The sequence below is a fragment of the Passer domesticus genome, chromosome 11, assembly GCF_036417665.1.
Source record: "Passer domesticus isolate bPasDom1 chromosome 11, bPasDom1.hap1, whole genome shotgun sequence".
Classification (NCBI taxonomy): Eukaryota; Metazoa; Chordata; class Aves; order Passeriformes; family Passeridae; genus Passer; species Passer domesticus.
In genome coordinates, this window is record NC_087484.1 from 31,029,465 (window position 1) to 31,045,895 (window position 16,431).

At 49.1% G+C, this 16,431-nt stretch overlaps 2 long non-coding RNA genes across 2 annotated transcripts; both read left to right on the forward strand.

Moving 5' to 3' along the window:
- Positions 1 to 2,375: 2,375 nt before the first annotated feature.
- On the forward strand, positions 2,376 to 6,116 carry LOC135279002 (uncharacterized). The gene is made up of 3 exons (XR_010346370.1): positions 2,376 to 2,523; positions 5,382 to 5,514; positions 5,792 to 6,116. It is a non-coding gene; the product is annotated as an uncharacterized LOC135279002 (long non-coding RNA).
- A 5,434-nt stretch (positions 6,117 to 11,550) lies between these two features.
- On the forward strand, positions 11,551 to 13,130 carry LOC135278265 (uncharacterized). The gene is made up of 2 exons (XR_010345810.1): positions 11,551 to 12,191; positions 13,049 to 13,130. It is a non-coding gene; the product is annotated as an uncharacterized LOC135278265 (long non-coding RNA).
- The last annotated feature ends 3,301 nt before the right edge of the window (positions 13,131 to 16,431 follow it).

A 16,431-nucleotide genomic window follows, 5' to 3' on the forward strand; every position in this document is an offset into this window, starting at 1 on the left:
TGTGACATCACATAGCAGGCTGTGACATCATGGCATGGCTGTATGACATCATAGAGCAGGTTGTGAGGTCAAAGTCTGTTGTGATATTAAAGAGTGGCAGTATGACATCACAGAGAGGGGTTTGTGACATCACTGAGTGGGTTGTGACATCACACGGCTGTCTGTGACATAACAGATTAGGGTGTGATGCTATAGAGTAGATCCTGCCATCATAGAGGGTGGCTCTGTGGCATCAGAGAGTGGGTTGTGACATCACTAGGTGGCTGTGAAACATCCTGGAGCAGGCTGTGACACAGTCTTCTGAGGCATCACAGCACAGCTGTATGACATCAAAGGGTGACATCTCAGTGTTGGCACTGTGATATCACAAAGATGGTGTGTGACATCCCAGAGTGGGCTGTGACATCACAGGGAGGCTGTATGGCATCATTAGGGGGATGTGTGGCATCACAGGGACTCTGTGACATCACTGTTGGCTGTGTAACATCACAGGGGCTGTGTGAGGTCCCTGGGGAGTTCACTCTGCCCTAGCCCCCCTCACAGTTCCCCCAGAGCAGTCCAATGCTGCTCATGCACAGCGCGGTCCCCTGTCCCCCTGGGTCCCCCCGCCCCTGGCACCGCAGTGCGTATGTGTGTGACACAAGGACAGTGAGGGCAAGGCTAAAAGGAATAATGGGATAAAAGCTGAACAGAGCTCAAACTGAACAGGATTTAATGTATACCTTAACCTTAACTGATACCTTCAACTCCACAATTTAACAAAACAACCCGACTTAATTGCATTTAGCCTCACATAAAACCGATGACTTATCAACTTAAAAGAGGAATAACACTAACAATATTTAACTTAGCTTATAACTTATATTAAATGTAATAACTTAGCCAAAGGACAACTTTTAGAAGCATTTAAATCAGCTTAGACCTCTTGACTTAACCTTACTTACAGGCCTGACTGACTCAGCTATCCAAGGCACTCCAACCCCTCTGAGAGCAGCATTTCTGCCACATTTCCCCAGCACAGGCACTCCTGTGTGCACACAGACACAAAGAGTCAGTGCAAGGCACCTGTGACAAATTCCCCTGAGGGCAGGAAATGCTCCCTGTGGATGCTTTGGCATCTCCCCAGCGGGTGAAGGGTTGAGCCTGGAGGAGTGGGGGGATCGGCCCAGGCTCCCTCGTTGTTCAGGATCCCCGAGTGCAGCAAATGGGAGAGTTCCCAGCTCGGAGACGCCCCACTCAGAGGGAGTCGCTGGCCCAGGAGAGCTCCAAGGGGCTCCTTTTGCAGCGCTGTTTGTAGGGCCCCAAGAGAGGGGCTGCAGTCACAGCAATGGTTCCTCCTGGCCGCACTTGGCATCAACAGCTTTCTTTGGCAGTGTGAGAACAGGCATGTTGTGCCACTGATGGAACAAAACCAGTTCCCAGGGCTGCTCCTACAGCAACCAGGAGCTGGTTGGGCAGCAGCAGTGCCTGGAGCAGACAGTGTTTGTGCTGAGCTGCAGAGGAGCTGAGCCCAGGGGCTGTTGGCCAAGGCCGAGGCCCAGGGAGCATTTCTCAGCTTGCAGCATAACATAAAGAATGCTTGCTTATTTCAAATACAATACCTGCTTGTAAGCCTTAAAATACAAAGCACAGAGCTCCATTATTAAGCTTAGAACTTCCTAATATCTCACTAGATATACTTTTCTGGAGCTTAGGGAGTTATTTTAGCCTAGTGTTAATATACAGACCATTGTTCTATTTGTGCTTATTTTGTACTTCTTACATTATTTTCTGCTGACCTATCTTATGGCTACTGCTTAGCTCTAATCAGAGTTCTGCTGTCTCTGAAGCTTGCCTTTTGCAGCTTTCCCAAAACCCTCTGATTTTATGGATTCCTACACAGAGGAGCTGAGCCCAGGGGCTGTTGGCCAAGGCCGAGGCCCAAGGAGCATTTCTCAGCTGGCAGGGCAGCCTGAGAAGGGGAGGGGGGAATGCAGCAGCACAGGGCTCATGGAATGCATGGACCATTGTGACACCGTGAGGCCCTGTGACACCAAGGGACAATTGTGACACAATGGGGCTTTGTGAGACCAAGGGACAATTGTGACACTGTGGGGCCCTGTGAGACCAAGGGACCATTGTGACACTGTGGGGCTTCATGAAATCATGGAGAGCACTGTGATATTTCGCTCGCCTCATGGAACAGGGGGACCATACTAAAGCTGTGTGGCTCCATGGAAGGTAGGGACCATCGTGACACTGTGAGGCCCCATCTACAGAGGGTCCATTGTGACACCAAGGGGCCTCATAGAACTGTGGAGACCATTATGATGCTTTGGAGTGTAATGGAACCAAGGGGCCATTGTGACACAGTTGATGAGTTCTCCTTAGAAGTTCTGGTTGTAGATGCGAGGAGAAATGAGGTTAGAAATGATAGGTAACAGCCTGACCCTCATGCTTCTCTCTTGCCACAGACAACAAAAGCAACAGCCGTCTCTCCCCTGGCTCCCTCTGCTCCTGGAGAAGAAGCCAAAGAGGAGCAAAGTGAGCAGGACAACCACATGTGTCCAGCTGTGCTCACAGCACAGCCCGATCATTCCAAGAGACTAAGTGCCAGGTGTGGGGGCTGCTGTCTTTAGTGCAAGGCAGAGGTGCAAGTTTCTGAGCAGCCAGCACTTGCTGTTGCTGGCCAAGGATGCCGAGTGCTGGAGTCCTGCAGGATGTAGCCATTTGCTGCAGGCAGTGACAGCTGGAAATTGGCCTTTGACCTGTCATGCTGAGGCACCGAAGAGCTGGGTGGTCTGGATGACCCTTTGGCTGCCTGACTCCATGAAGCTCTGTCTCTGGGCTTCTGCAGTGCTTTGGCCAAGGGCACACATGGCAGTGCTGGAGGTCCCAGGGCTATGTTGGTTTTTCCATCGTGGAAAAGTGTGGTTGGCTTGTGGAAGTGTTCTGAAGTATTCCTGAGGAGTTCTTCACTCGTACAGACTCTTTTGGCCCAGCTGACTTTTGGCTTTTGATAAGCTGCAAGGAGATGACTGTGCTGTCCCTGAAGCTGTGGGGGGCCATTTCTGTCCCGTGTGGCCAAGGAAAGGAACTGCGCAGTTGCGAAGCCTTCTTGTCAGGCAAAAGGCAGAGGCGGCGAGTTTCTGTGGCTCTGTTTCGCTCTGAAGTCTGCAGCTTTGGAAAGTGCCTTAGAGCCTGGAGTGGGGGTGAAGCTGCAAGTCCTTGAGTGCTGTCTTGTGTTGCTCTGCACAGGAGGGACGTGTTGAAATGGAGGATGCAGTATTTGAAGTCAGATGGGCAACTTTGTGGCTGGCGAGCTGCGTGGGCCAAAAGGAGCCAGGGGTGCTGCCGGTCCAGAGCAGCTGAACGTGAGGCAGCGGGTGGCCTGGTGGCCAAGAAGGCCAAGGGCAGGGTGGGCTGTGTCAGCAGCAGAGTGGCAGCAGGAGCAGGGCACTGAGTGTCGGCCTGTGCTGGGCAGCGCTGCGGCCACAGCTGCAGTGAGTGCTGTATGCAGTTGTGGGCCCTGTGAAGCAGAACGTCACTGAGGGGCTGGAGCGGGTGCACAGAAGGACATGGGAGCTGGGCAAGGGTGTGGAGCACAAGCCCAGTGACGAGGTGCTGAGGGAGCTTTAGCCTGGACAACGGGTGGCTCGTGAGGGGACCTTCAGCTTCTACTCTCTCCACTGAACTATTTTAGCCACTTTTTGTAGTTACTTCCCCCCCCCCCCCCTTTTTTTTAACTGCTATTTTTTCTTTGCTTGGAGAATGAGACTTCTTCATTTTCTTTTTTTCCCATCCATGCTGCTTTTCCTCATTATTTTCTTCCCTTTTACAGGACTGGTACTGGTTCTGCTAGACTTTTAATTTCTAAGGTGTCACTGCTGTAGGATGAAATAGTTTTGCATGACAAGACATCATTCAGTGCTAGCACCTTGGTACAGATGAAACTGTGTATTTCTAGGCCAGCCAGTATGGCATTTGAGATCACTTTCAGGTTATCAATGCCTGTGGCTTTTTGCAGCCCAGGGAATCAATTTGTTTTGTGTTTGGGAATTGAGCAGGATATCATTGGCCTTTCATTCCAACTGGTCCTCACAGATCAAAGGTGCTGGGAAGGGCTGGGCAGCATTTCTGATTACAGCCACTTCAGCAGTGTCACTGTGGTTGAGTCCAAGAGAAGAACTTGCTCAAGCACAGATACAGAAAGAGTGCAGTTCTCAGTGCAATGCTCTGGGTCAGATCGTTTTCCATAAGTACCTACAAGCTCCAGATTCCCCAAGAGTGTGGTTTATTGAAGCAGCAGGACAGCAATCTCAGGATTGCTGCTGAGTGGGGGCACTGCCTACCAAGTTTTGATGTGAGAGAGGACAGTAAAGACAGATTATAGTAGTGAGATCTACCTGTCTGTCTGTCTATCTATCTATGTAACTTTTACATAATTGAATCTTCCCATCTCTGGCCCAAGGATGTTGGAGGTGCAAACCTCACCTAAAGCATCCCTTTCAGGAGAGGATTAGAGACACGTTCTGTGTACCAGTTCTGAGCAGGCAGAGATGTTTCCCCCTCCAGATATGTGTTTTTTCCCCTCAAAGCTGTTTTCCTCCTCCGCCCTCTTCTGCCCTGAAGTCCCCACTTAATTCTTTAAATTTCTGCTTGTCCTAGAGAGGTGGAACAATTCCATGGTTAGGTGCTGTTTGGTGACTCTGGTCATACATGTATTACATGACACACGGTTTCCTTCACTAGCATCCCCAGGGGTGTGTAAGTGCATTCGTTAATTGGGCCTTATGAGAGTCTCTGTTACTGCTGGTCAGAATTCTCAGCTGACAAAAGAGGGAGAAAAAACACCTTGGTCCTCTTCCATATACTGAGGCGGCTGTAGAGGCTCTGTGACATACATCAAAGTATCTTTGCACCCATCCCTTTCTCCTGAATGACCAGGATTTCTAACAAGAGTGTAGACGTCAGGAAGGCAGGAATGCTGGTGCAGGCCTGAGGAGAACGTGAACTGCAGAAGTGTCTCTCACAAGGAGTGAGCTCAGCCAGGAAGCCACCTGCAGAGCCAGGATGGAGCTGTGGGACAGGGCTGGGTGTCAGTCACTACTGAAAGACAAAGAGGACATGGCAGGAGCAGAAGGAGGCCCTCACCAGAGCCTTGAGGAATGCCACACCTTCTCTGTCAGCTGCCTGACAGGCTGTTGGAGCTTCAGTCCCAGATGGCCCCTGATTGTAGTGCCAGGGTCACTTTGGAATCTGTGCCTCCCCACGGGCAGGGAATGACCCAGGAGAGCAGCAGCACAGTGCCTTGGGAATGTGTGAGCCCATCAGCCTTTGAGTCTTGGCCCACAAACATCGTACGGCAAGTTGAAACCCATCTTTTCTTGCTTTCTGTGCAGGTCTTTCTAGAGAAAGAGCAGGAGCAGACTGCTTATCAGAGATGCCATGCCAGACTCAGGGAGAGCTGTTCCCAGCCCGAGAGCAGGAAGAGCAGCTCAGGCAGCAGGTGGAAGAGCCACAGGAAATGACCAGGTAAGCCTGACTGGCCAGGTGACAGAGGGAAGGGCAGGAAGAGGGGCATAAAATGGAGCTCTTGGGACTGAGGAGGCCAGGAGTCCCACAGGCACTGAAAGCACAGAGCCTTGGAATCTGCAGAGATCAGTACTGGGACAGGAGGTTTGCAGTGGAAGCAGAGGTGGGTAGGGAAGCAGAAAGAAGTGGCTGAATAGATGTGATTTTGAGGCTGCAAGAAGAAAAAGCTGAGCCTGATGGCAGCTCCCAGTCACTTGCTCTGCATTTGTGTGCACAGGACATCAAGGCAGAGCCACAAGCAGAGCTGCCTGAAGCCCAGAGTGCCATCATGGTAGTGAAGAGAAAGAACAAGGAAGACATGAGAAGAATTCAAGAGGAGATGAATCTCCATCAGCACAGGGGCGACCAACAAAACCAGGTGAGAGAAAGAATGGCAGCCACTCCACTCATGAAACTTCCTCTCCATTGTTGTTTACAAACCATCGAGGAAGATGTGCAGGCAGAGCTGCAGGAATCTGAGGCTAGGAACAAGGCAAGGGAGAAGAGGCTGGAAGAAGAAATGAAAATCATCAGAGAGAAAGAAGGTTCTACAAAAGCGAGTGAAGGAGGGACAGCCACTGCAGTCACCAAACTGGTGCCTTCTGCCCTTCTTGCCTTTCAGTGCAGAGCAGCCGGGAGTGGGGCCATGCCTCTGAGTGCCATCCTGCTCTAGTGTGGATCACAGTTACTCTGAAGGACATTTCCTGCTGTGCTGGACCTCAAGTGCTGCCCTGGACCGTGGGACTTGCTCTTTGGCTTTTTGGCCAGCAATCATCCAAATTGATTCCTGCTGGCCTGTTGCTGCTCTCTCTGTTTCTTTACAGGGGAACATGGTGACCCAGAGGAGGACTGAAACAAGCTGTCTGTATCCCTTATAAATCTGTTCTTTCCCGTTGCTCACAGTCAATGACTCTTGGCTGATAGGGACAAGCTGTTGTCTCTGATTGCTTTGTTCTCTGACTTGAGGTGCAAGTGTTGACATCTCACCTGGCAGACCGCAAAGACTTCCAGAAAACAACTGGCAATGAAGGGCCCCAAGGTTGGTGTGAAGCACAGGAACTGTCCCCACCAGAAGTGCAACAGGTTCAGCACACCTACATGGGCTCTGGCACTAAACCTGCTGCAGCAGCATTACCTGGGGGAATCTATTCTGTTGAGCCTGGGAATTCGAGCTGGGGCAGTTTGTTCATCTCCAGGTCTGACATCAGCATGGATGCTCCGAAACCGGAGACTGAGAAGTACCTGGAGATACTGGGTAAGTCTGGCGTATTTCTTGTCTGAGGGACAGTGTACTTTGTGCAGGTGTCAGCACAGCTGTACCAAATGCTCCTCCTGAGTCTGGTGTCCCACTGGGGACATTCAGGACTCCCCAGAGGAAGTGCTGCGCTCCAAGGCAGCGAGGGAGCGCTCTGGGTGTTCCTGCTGCTTCTGAGGGCAGCTTGGACTGGCTTGGCTTTGCCTGAGCTTCCCTCTCTGCTAAAGGCTGAAGCACAGATTGTTCTTGAACCAGATGAAGGCTGTGAGCTAGCAAATCATCTGGACAAGTCCTGTGTGCTAGTGGCCAAACTGAACACAGTTTTTAGCTTCCTAAATTCTCCTTAGATTCCTGATCCTTAGATTCCTGACTCCCAACTAGTCATCAGAGCAAACAAACCTCACAGAAGTTGACTGGTTTTGGAGTTTTGTCTTTTTGGCTGGGGATTTATTTTTGTCATTTTGGTTGGGGGGAAGGGTTGTTGTTTTGTTTTGCTTATTTTTGTGGGGTTTGTTTGTTTGTTTTCTTTTGGTTTGTTTTTGCTATTGTGGTTGTTACTATTGTTACCCAGCTGACCACAAAGGGCTCAGAGCCCCAGACAGTGGGGCTGCCTTTTGTATCTCCTGGAAGCTCGGATCTCTGCTTAAAAGTGAGCATCTTGCATTTTGTTTCCCTCAGGGAGAATGGTGACCATGGAAAACCCTGTGATTAAATACACGGAAAGGGGACGTATTGGCAGAGGGTGAGTCCAAACGCAGTTACTCCTACACAACCATGGGCCAGGAGTTTTTCTGGTGGAAATGTCTATCCAGCATGAAGTCAGGCCAGCTGGAAACATCTTCACACACTGGGGATAGATTGTCCCATCTCTCAGTGCTGCTCAGAATTTGGGAGTGTGCTCAGAGTGCTTTGTCAGAGACATCTTCATGCTGCCGAGGTCTTGCCTGCATCAAGGAGCAGGACCTGGAAGATCTCCTTGTCTCTCAAGTGTGGGACAGCTCTGTGTTGATTTCTTTAGCATTTTTGTATGTCTCAAAATCATATTGACACACTAATGAAAAAAGAAGAATCTTGCTTGCCTGAAAGAGCAATCCCCTTATCAAAGCTGTCAGATAACAGTTCTCAGGAACATTTCTTTCCCATGGTTTGCTGAAGGAAATAATCTGTGGTTAGGATAGGAACCACACAGTTTAGAAACTGAAACCCAAGATGAAAGAATAAACTCCCTTTAGGAGCTGAGGCAGTGAACCGCAATGCTTCAGGAACAGGCGCAGTGCCCATGCACTTGAGAGGAAAATGCATCATCTGCCTTCTGGCAGAGCCCTCCTGCATCCTGCAGGTTCTGGGCATTTGCAGGAGACATCTCCTGTGTGGGCTGGCTTTCACTCCAAGAGCTAAACAGCTTCTCATTTCACTGCTTCTCTTTTGTTTCTAGGTCTTTTGGAGATGTGGTTAGAGCACTCAAGATGCCACAGGAGGAGAGATAAATGTCAACAGCTCTGTGTTTTTTGTCTATAATTTCATTATTTTTATGAAAACATGCATTCCCATTTCCACATTTTTGTGTTTCTAACTATTCATATAACAAAATACTTCTTTTTTAACTCTTTATTTATTGCAGTTGGTAATTTTTATGTCCTCATTCTTAAAAAAAATCCACAAGCCATTTTAGCCTCTGGCTCTCAAAGGTCGTTTCCTACCTGTCTGTTTTAAATCAGGGCTACGATTCTTTAATGGAATTGAGACAGGTCCAGGAAATGCACACCAGGCACACCAGTGATTCCTCTTGTGGAATGTCATGGCCCTGTCATAAACCTCTTTTCTTTTCTTACCACCCCCCCCCCCCCCCCCCCCCATCAGCTCAACATTTAGTTGCAAACTTAAACAAGATGAGCAAAATAGCAACACTGCTGTGGGCCTTTGGGATCACCCTTGCTGATCTTTCTGCTTTTTCAGTTGAGCAAGGCTCTGATCCAGGCAAAGAGATTGCACTTAGTGATACAGAACCAGTTGGCTGGAACTCTGCTGATTTCTAGTAACAGCTGGAGGCCTGGATCTCCACAGGATGCTTTTCCCAGGCTTTGTTGGCTTTTGGCTGCAAATACCATTGCCCTTGCTTTCTTATCCAGAAGGACCATGGCTTGGCAAAAACTGCCCAGTGGGCCATATTCCAAAGGCAGTTTGGGCTGGAGTTTGTGAAGGAAGGAGACCCTTATCCAATTGCAAACCACATTTAAAAATTCATAAAAGAGAACTTCCCATCCTTAACAAATAACTGACAATTCAGAAGTGGATACAGAACTTATTTACAGAATGAAAAGGAAGGGAATTTTCCAATGGAGTTGTGGTTTCTGTAGTTTTTATTCTGACTCCCACTCAGAGCTAGCACTGGAGAAAGTCATGTCCCTGGAAGTGTCAGTGTCTTCTGCCTGCCATTAATTGTTTGGCTGCAACCATCAGAGGCATCAGGCTGGAGACAGGCTTGGCTGACGTTAGGAACAGGAGCTGACCCAAGGAGAAAAAAATGAATGAACTTGTACCTCCCAAACCCATCTCCCCACAGGCTCCAGCAGGATTCCTTTGGTTCTCAGAAATACACAGATATAGGGCTGAGAAGACCATTTGGATCTATGTGTTCATGCCCGAGACCTTGCTGATGCTGTTTGGGTTTTGCCATTTTTCTTTTCTATGTTTTCTGTATTCTTTGCACATATATTTGTAGCTCTGTAAGCTACTCTATTAGTGACTAGTTTTTCAATACTTTTCCACGGCCTTTCCCTAAGCAGAAAGACAAACTTCCAGAGCTCCAAGCACTACCGGGGGGGAGGTAGAAGGCCTCAGTGCTATCTTGGTTATTCCTGGGACAGACCCCTCCAGGCAGCTGGTGGATTCACCATCCCTGGAAGTGTTTCAGAAAAGACTGGATGTGGCACTGGGTGTCATGGTTTAGTTGAGGTGTTAGGGCATGGGTTGGACTCCATGATCTTGAAGGTGTCTTCCAACCCAGTGATTCTGTGATTCTGTGACTGAGGGAACTTTCCCTGCAGCCCTGAAAGGGCTCCGGGGGCCCTTGGCCAAGGATGGGGGATCAGGGCTCAGGGAAAAGCAGCAAAGGGCTCAAGGCGAAGGCGAGAGGGCAGAGCTGCCACAGCGTGGCCCAGCAAGAGCCTCATCTGCTCCTCCTCAGGCTGCGCCATCCGCGCTGCCGTTTGCGGCGCCGGCGGCTCCTCTCGCTGCGGGGCTCCAGCGCGTCCCGGGGGCTGGGCCCGTCCTCTTCGGGAAGCGCCGGAGCCTCGGAGGCGAGCGGCTGCTGCTGCGGCCGGGCGGGGAGAGCTGCGGCCGCGGCCCCGGGCACGGCGAGCTGCCGCTATGGCCGGCTCCTGCTGTGGCTCCTGCCCGGCGGGCACAGACACAGCCAAGGGCTGCCCGGGAGCTCCCTGCCGGTCCGCAGCGGGCCCGGCCGGGCTGCTGCTCTCCGCGGCCTCTGCCCGCCGCTGCCGGCCCTGCCGCGCTCCCGCTGCCTCTGCCGCAGCCGGGCCCACACGGGAGGCGGCACATTCCGGCCGGCTCGCAAAAGCCCTGCCCGCAAACCCCCCGCCACGGCCTCGGCTCAGTCACAGGCTGCCGGCGTCCTCGCAGCTGCGAGCTGGGCCTGGCCGCTGCCGGCCTCGGGCAGAGCTCCCGCCCGTGTCTCCATGGCCGCGGCTGCTCGGCACAGCGGGCTGAGCACAGCCAGCGCCAGGAGCAGCTCTTCACGGGCCTGGGCTCCAGGCACTCCGAGCTGCAGGCAGCACAGAAAAGGGCTCTTTGTTTCACCTCTTCTTTCAGCGCTGCTAAGAATGTAGCCTGCAGCAAGCTGAGAACACCAGAGCACGGAGCCCTTTGCAGGCAGGGCTGTGTCTGCTGGAGGGGCAGAGGGAGCCCAGCAGGGATCAGACAAACCAGCAGCGCACTGAGGAGCCCCTGTGGTGGCAGTGAGCAGCTCCGGGCTCCAGGCGCTGCTGCTGGCATTTTCTATTGTACCATCTCCAAGGTCTTCTCTTGTGCTCTGTATTTCTAAGTGTTTTCCCTCTTGGTTTTGGTTGTCTGCTGCACCTTTATTTTTCCAAATTTTCCTACCCTGTCAGCAGCAGCCGATGTCCAGAACTGGCTATAAAATATGAGCAAAGCAGCTGGGAACAGCAATGTGTGGAATCCTATGGCTCAGGAATTCTTCTGTCAGGGACCTGTCTCTGCCTTATGCTTGTCAGCACCTCCTTCTCTCTGCAAAAACTAGTGATGAGTGGAGTTTTTTTACCTAAGAGCTCCTGAGAAGCAAATGCTGTGCTGGGATTCTCATGAATGTATCCATTAAGTTCATTGCTGCGAAACAGAAAGCAAGGCCAGGGCAGCAGATCAGCTGAGAGCTGGTCACTCCCTGCAAAGGGCTTGTGTATGATGTGGGAACACCAAGTTCCAGAATGGGCAAGAAGGATCAATGCGCTCAAGGTGCAGCAGCTGAGGTTTGGGTTCATCTGGAGCACAGTCAGGGGTGGTGAGCACTGGAAGATCCAGCTGCAGTCCCCATCCATGTCCCTTTCAGTGATGGCTTTAGGGTGTCTCACTCTGGATCCAGAGCGCCCTGGGGGGCTCCTGGGGCTGGCTTTGCACTCAGGGTGAGGATGGCCAGGAGCCGCTGAGGCCGGCAGTGGGGACCAAGGCTGGGGCTCGTGGCCTGGCAGGTGTGGCTCTGGGGACTGGGACATGCCAGGGCATGGGTCACTGCCACTGTCCTCCGGAGCCCTGGCTAGCTCTGTGATGCTCCAGGAGCAATGGCGAGAGCTGGGAAGTGGCTAGACTGGGGTTTTGCCTGAGCCAGAACCTCTAAGCCAGCCTAGCAGTAGAGACCCTGGAGGAGCCACGAGCAGCGAGTGAAGGAGGCAGAGGAGGCTCTTCTGCAGTGCAAAGTCCAATAAATTTATTAGCAGAGGCAGAGGGAGGGTACACAGCAGAGAATTGCCAAATGGGAACATAAGCAAAAAAAAGCCCTCACCAGCTCTGTGCATGGGTTTTTAAAAATCTCTCAAAACAGGGGGTAGGCACCATATAGTAACCAATAAACGAGTCTCAGGGTGTGGTTTTGAGGACTACAACAAATCAGAACAAGGGGAGGAGAGAGGCTTGGGATAGGGATTGGATCTTAGGGTGAGGGACAGGGAACTTTCTGGAACAAAGGGCAGGGTTTGGGCTGATGGACAGGGCAAAGGGGCTGGGTTGTCTTGACCGACAGGGAAAAATCTGGGAAGGAGGGAGGGGATTCCTGGAGGGACGGTTGGGTAGGAGGACATGACACAGGGGAGAAATTAACTGTAATAACTCGGGGAACACCTGAACATACCACAAGGTAACGGAGCATGCGACTCAATAAACTAACACGCCGCAACCCAGGAATTGAGGCTTTCAGCAGCTGCGAGGTGGCAGTGTTAGAACACACAGCAGTTGGGGGAAGCCGTCTCTCGGCTCTTGCTGTGTGGGAAGGTGCTGCGAGCTGTGGTGGCTGCAGTCAGCCTTGGCTGGGAGGATGATCTGTACCAGGGAGAGCAGAAAGCTGCCATGGTGAGCAGAACATGCTCAGAGCACTGCAGTGCAGAGAATGATACTGCCCCTGAAGTGCAAAAAGCATGAAAGCATAGAATTCTGTGCAGCACTGTGGTACAAATTTTTCTCTTCTAGAACATGTCCCTTTTTTGTATTCTGTAGATGAATTATATAGATTTATGGAATACATGGGGGTTTTTTTCTTAAGGTTTTTGGGAGAACTCTCAAGTTTATTTTTATTTCCATATTACAACCAGTATTTGTAGAGATTTTTTTATTCTTCTTTTGTAAATACTTAGGGAATAAATACCCAAGCATTTCTTAATCCTTTGGGATATTGTGGTTCATATTCTTAGAAAGGAAATGTAATAAATAGGTATGATTTGTGCTGATAAAATTCAAACAGTAATCAATATTGATACAGTAATTTATATTTGGAAATAATAAAACAGTTAAAGGTGTAATGCCAAGATAGAAAGGGAGATGAGGGCTTTCCCCTGCCCCCCTTCTCCTGCAGATGTTCAGAACAGGAAGAAGCAAGAGATAACTATTACTAAATTTAGTTGGAAGAGAATAAAATTTGGTTGGACACCAGGAAAATGTTATTTATATGAGATTTGATGCTTTAACGTTAGAATATAATATTGGCTTGTACTATACCAGCTTGGTGCACACGTGTAATCCAAAAGGTGAACTAAAGGACACCAAGGTAGAGGAGAGGCCTTCTTCAAAGAAGAACCCCAAAGAGGGGCACGACCCCCTAAAAGAATGGTGGAGGACGTGTGGTAAAGGTGATGATGGGCGGTGATACAAGTGTGACAAATTGAAAATGGGAGATGATAATGACATACAGCATAAAAAGGGAATTTTGGCTTGACAAGCTTGTACGTGAGGTGACAGGGGTCAAGCCCTGCCCTCTGTACCCCGCGCTACCCCACGTGGTTAGTTTTGCTTATATGGTATTACCAGAACCAAATTATTCCTTATTTTACCCAAATTGTATTGTCAATATTTTGAGTGTATTCCATTTTATATATATTAAGCTACTTAATTAAAATTGCTGTTACATTTAATTTTGCCTTTTTTTTCCTTTTTTTTAAAATTGGATAATTGGACAAATATAACAAGGTTTTTGGGAGAACTCTCAAGTTTATTTTTATTTGCATTTTATATCCAGGATTTATACAGATTTTGTAATTTATTCTGCTATTGTAAATACTTAGGGAACAAATACCCAAGCATTTTTTAATCCTTTGGGATATTGTGATTCACTTTCTTAGAAAGGAAACCTTGTTCAACAAGTGTGAAAACACCAAGAGAGGGAAAATAGCATAAAAGTCTTTTAGACTAATCCCTTGGTGAAACACTGGAGGTGTTTGTGGCAAACAAAGATTCTGGCTGACTATCAAGGTACAACCTCCAGACATGAGTAGTACTTTAGTGACACTGTTCTTCATTCTTTTTTCTCAATCTCATTCGAGTTAGGAACAATAATTCTGTTGTCCATGGAGATGGAGCCTTTTTAATTCCAGAAGAATGCCTCCAAGGTCCTTTGCTGTTCAGCTTTACCATGTTGTCTGTGGCTAACAAGGCTTGGTGGGGCCTTTCCCCTTTGGCTGGAAGGGGGCTGGGGCCCAGTCCCTGAGGGCACCAAAGCTCCTGGATGGAATTTGTGTGCAAGTCCCTCAGTGTCACAGCAGCCTTCACAGGGAGCCCTGTGGATCAGAGCATTTTCCAAAGGGGCCATTGGGGCAAACAAGGAGATTTGGTCTGGCAAGATGTGTAAAACAGTATCCTGTAATATCTACTTGTTCTCACACAGAATACTTGGCTGCAGGGACATATTCCCATTGTTCCTGCCCAGGTTTCAGGATTCAGTGTTGTCTTTCCTAGGAGCTGCTCCTTCAGCTGCCTCAGGAGGGCCTTTTGGCCTCCGGGCCCACACTCTGCCTCCATTGTTAGGACTGCTGGATCCAAACCCTTTATCTCCACACATGGTAATGACTGGAGGTGGATCTCCATTTTTCACAATCGTTCTTAAAATTGCAATATCAATAATTGTGCTACCCTGTCATGGGGTTGAATAACACAATCTTATTGGCAATTGTTTAACAGAACTATTGTAATTTCTCCTTGATATTCTGCATCAATTCCTCCGTTCCTCCTGCCATGACATGAACACTTTGCAAGGCCAAGCTCCAAGCGAGCAGTTACCAAACCAAAGTGTCCTGGAGGAATCTGAATTCCTGTCTCAGTATTGATAGCTCTCATTTGCTTTGGATTTTTCCTAATTAATTCCAATGCATGAAGGTCCAGCCCTGCAGCCTCTGGGCTGGCCCTGCCAGGGGCCATCACACCCAGAGCAATTTCCCAGGCAGTCCAAGTCTCACTGCCCATGGTTGTAGTTGCAAATTGGGTGCAGCCATGCACAGCCAGGGGGTTTCCATTTCCCCAGTGGGCCATTGTTAAGGGTATGGAGCACATCTGGGAGATGGGTTCTCCATGGGGACAGGTTCCCATCTCCTCATTTTTTCAACTACTCTTTTAACAACCCCTTCACCCGTTCAACAAGTCCTGCAGCTTGAGGATAATCTGGTTCATGAAAAACCCTGCACTCTTAATCATTGTATTTTTCACAGAAACAGACAAAGCACTCTGAATCACAGTATCAGCAAACCCTGTAAAAATAGGCAATTTTATCCCCTCCTCCTTTTTCATTGTATACAATCTCACAAAGTTTACCTCTGACATTAAGGTCCTGGCCAATCCTTTTCTGTAGAGTATTTAATGTTACATCCCTGAGCAGCCAAAGCTACCAAATCAGTATTGTCAGCACTATTTCACATTATTACTATTTTATACGTAGATACAGATATTGATATAGAAATATAGATATAGCTAGATAGGTATAGACATACATATAAAATATATATATAAATATATATATATATAAAGGTCTTATTATCCTATAAATATCTACACAGTTATTTATCATATTAATATTTCACTTGCACAAATGCATCGGAGCTCAAGATTAAAACCTTCTGTTGCTCCATGTGGGAGCATTCCAACAAGAATTGTTCCTTCTGAAGGTGCTGTTTCCAATGTACTGTTAACAAATTCATCTTTGTCTGCCCAAACCCACAAGTTCTTTTCCTTTTCCATATGCAATTTTTGGATGCATTTTAAGACATCCAGGGGTTCATCCTCTTTTAACCAACTGCCCCACTGCTCCCATGGTGCTCTGACCTCAGCCCACTCCAGAGCCAGCCAACTCCAGGGAAGGGCTTCCCATCTGGGAATTTCTGATGGCACTGATTCCTCACATTTACATTTAACAAGTGACATTTTGTTGTGATCTGGCCAGACTGTGTCAGTTTTGTTTTACCAGTGGGCAGGGTCAGCACCAAAGACACAGACTCCAACTGAAGGAATCAGTGTCATTTACTGCAGCTCAAAGCAGCAAAGGATCACAAAAGGAGCAGCTCAGCAATGCACGCAATCATCAGCACCAAAGATTGCCTGCAGTGATTAAGAAAGATCCAGCAGCAGTTCCCCTCAGACTTCACCATCCCCCAGATCCACACAGCAGCTGGGGGAAGCTGTCCCAGCCAAGGGCTGCAGAGCCACTCCTGGACACTGGGAATTCCTGCAGGTGCCTCCAGCCACAGGTGAGGCTCCAACCTCGCTGTGAGAGGCCCAGCTCTGACAGTGCTGAATGAACAAACTGACAACACTTCTAGTGTGGGAACATCTGGTTTCATCCTCCTCTTGGGTTTCTCCCAAAGCCTGGCCAGGGCTCAAGGAGGAACCAAGGGAGCTGACTTTGATCCTTCAGCCCCAAACAAGGCCAGATGTCAGATTTCATGGCCTTGTCTGGCTTGCAAATACAAAAAGATCAATACATGTGTCACTTAAGGAGTGGCTACATCTATCACAGTGCTAATGACCATGCATGCTTCATTAATGAGCAGATACAAAGATAACCTTTGGTTGGAAGGTTCATCCAGAGGCCACCTTTGGCTCAGGGCCTGCTGTTCAGGCCT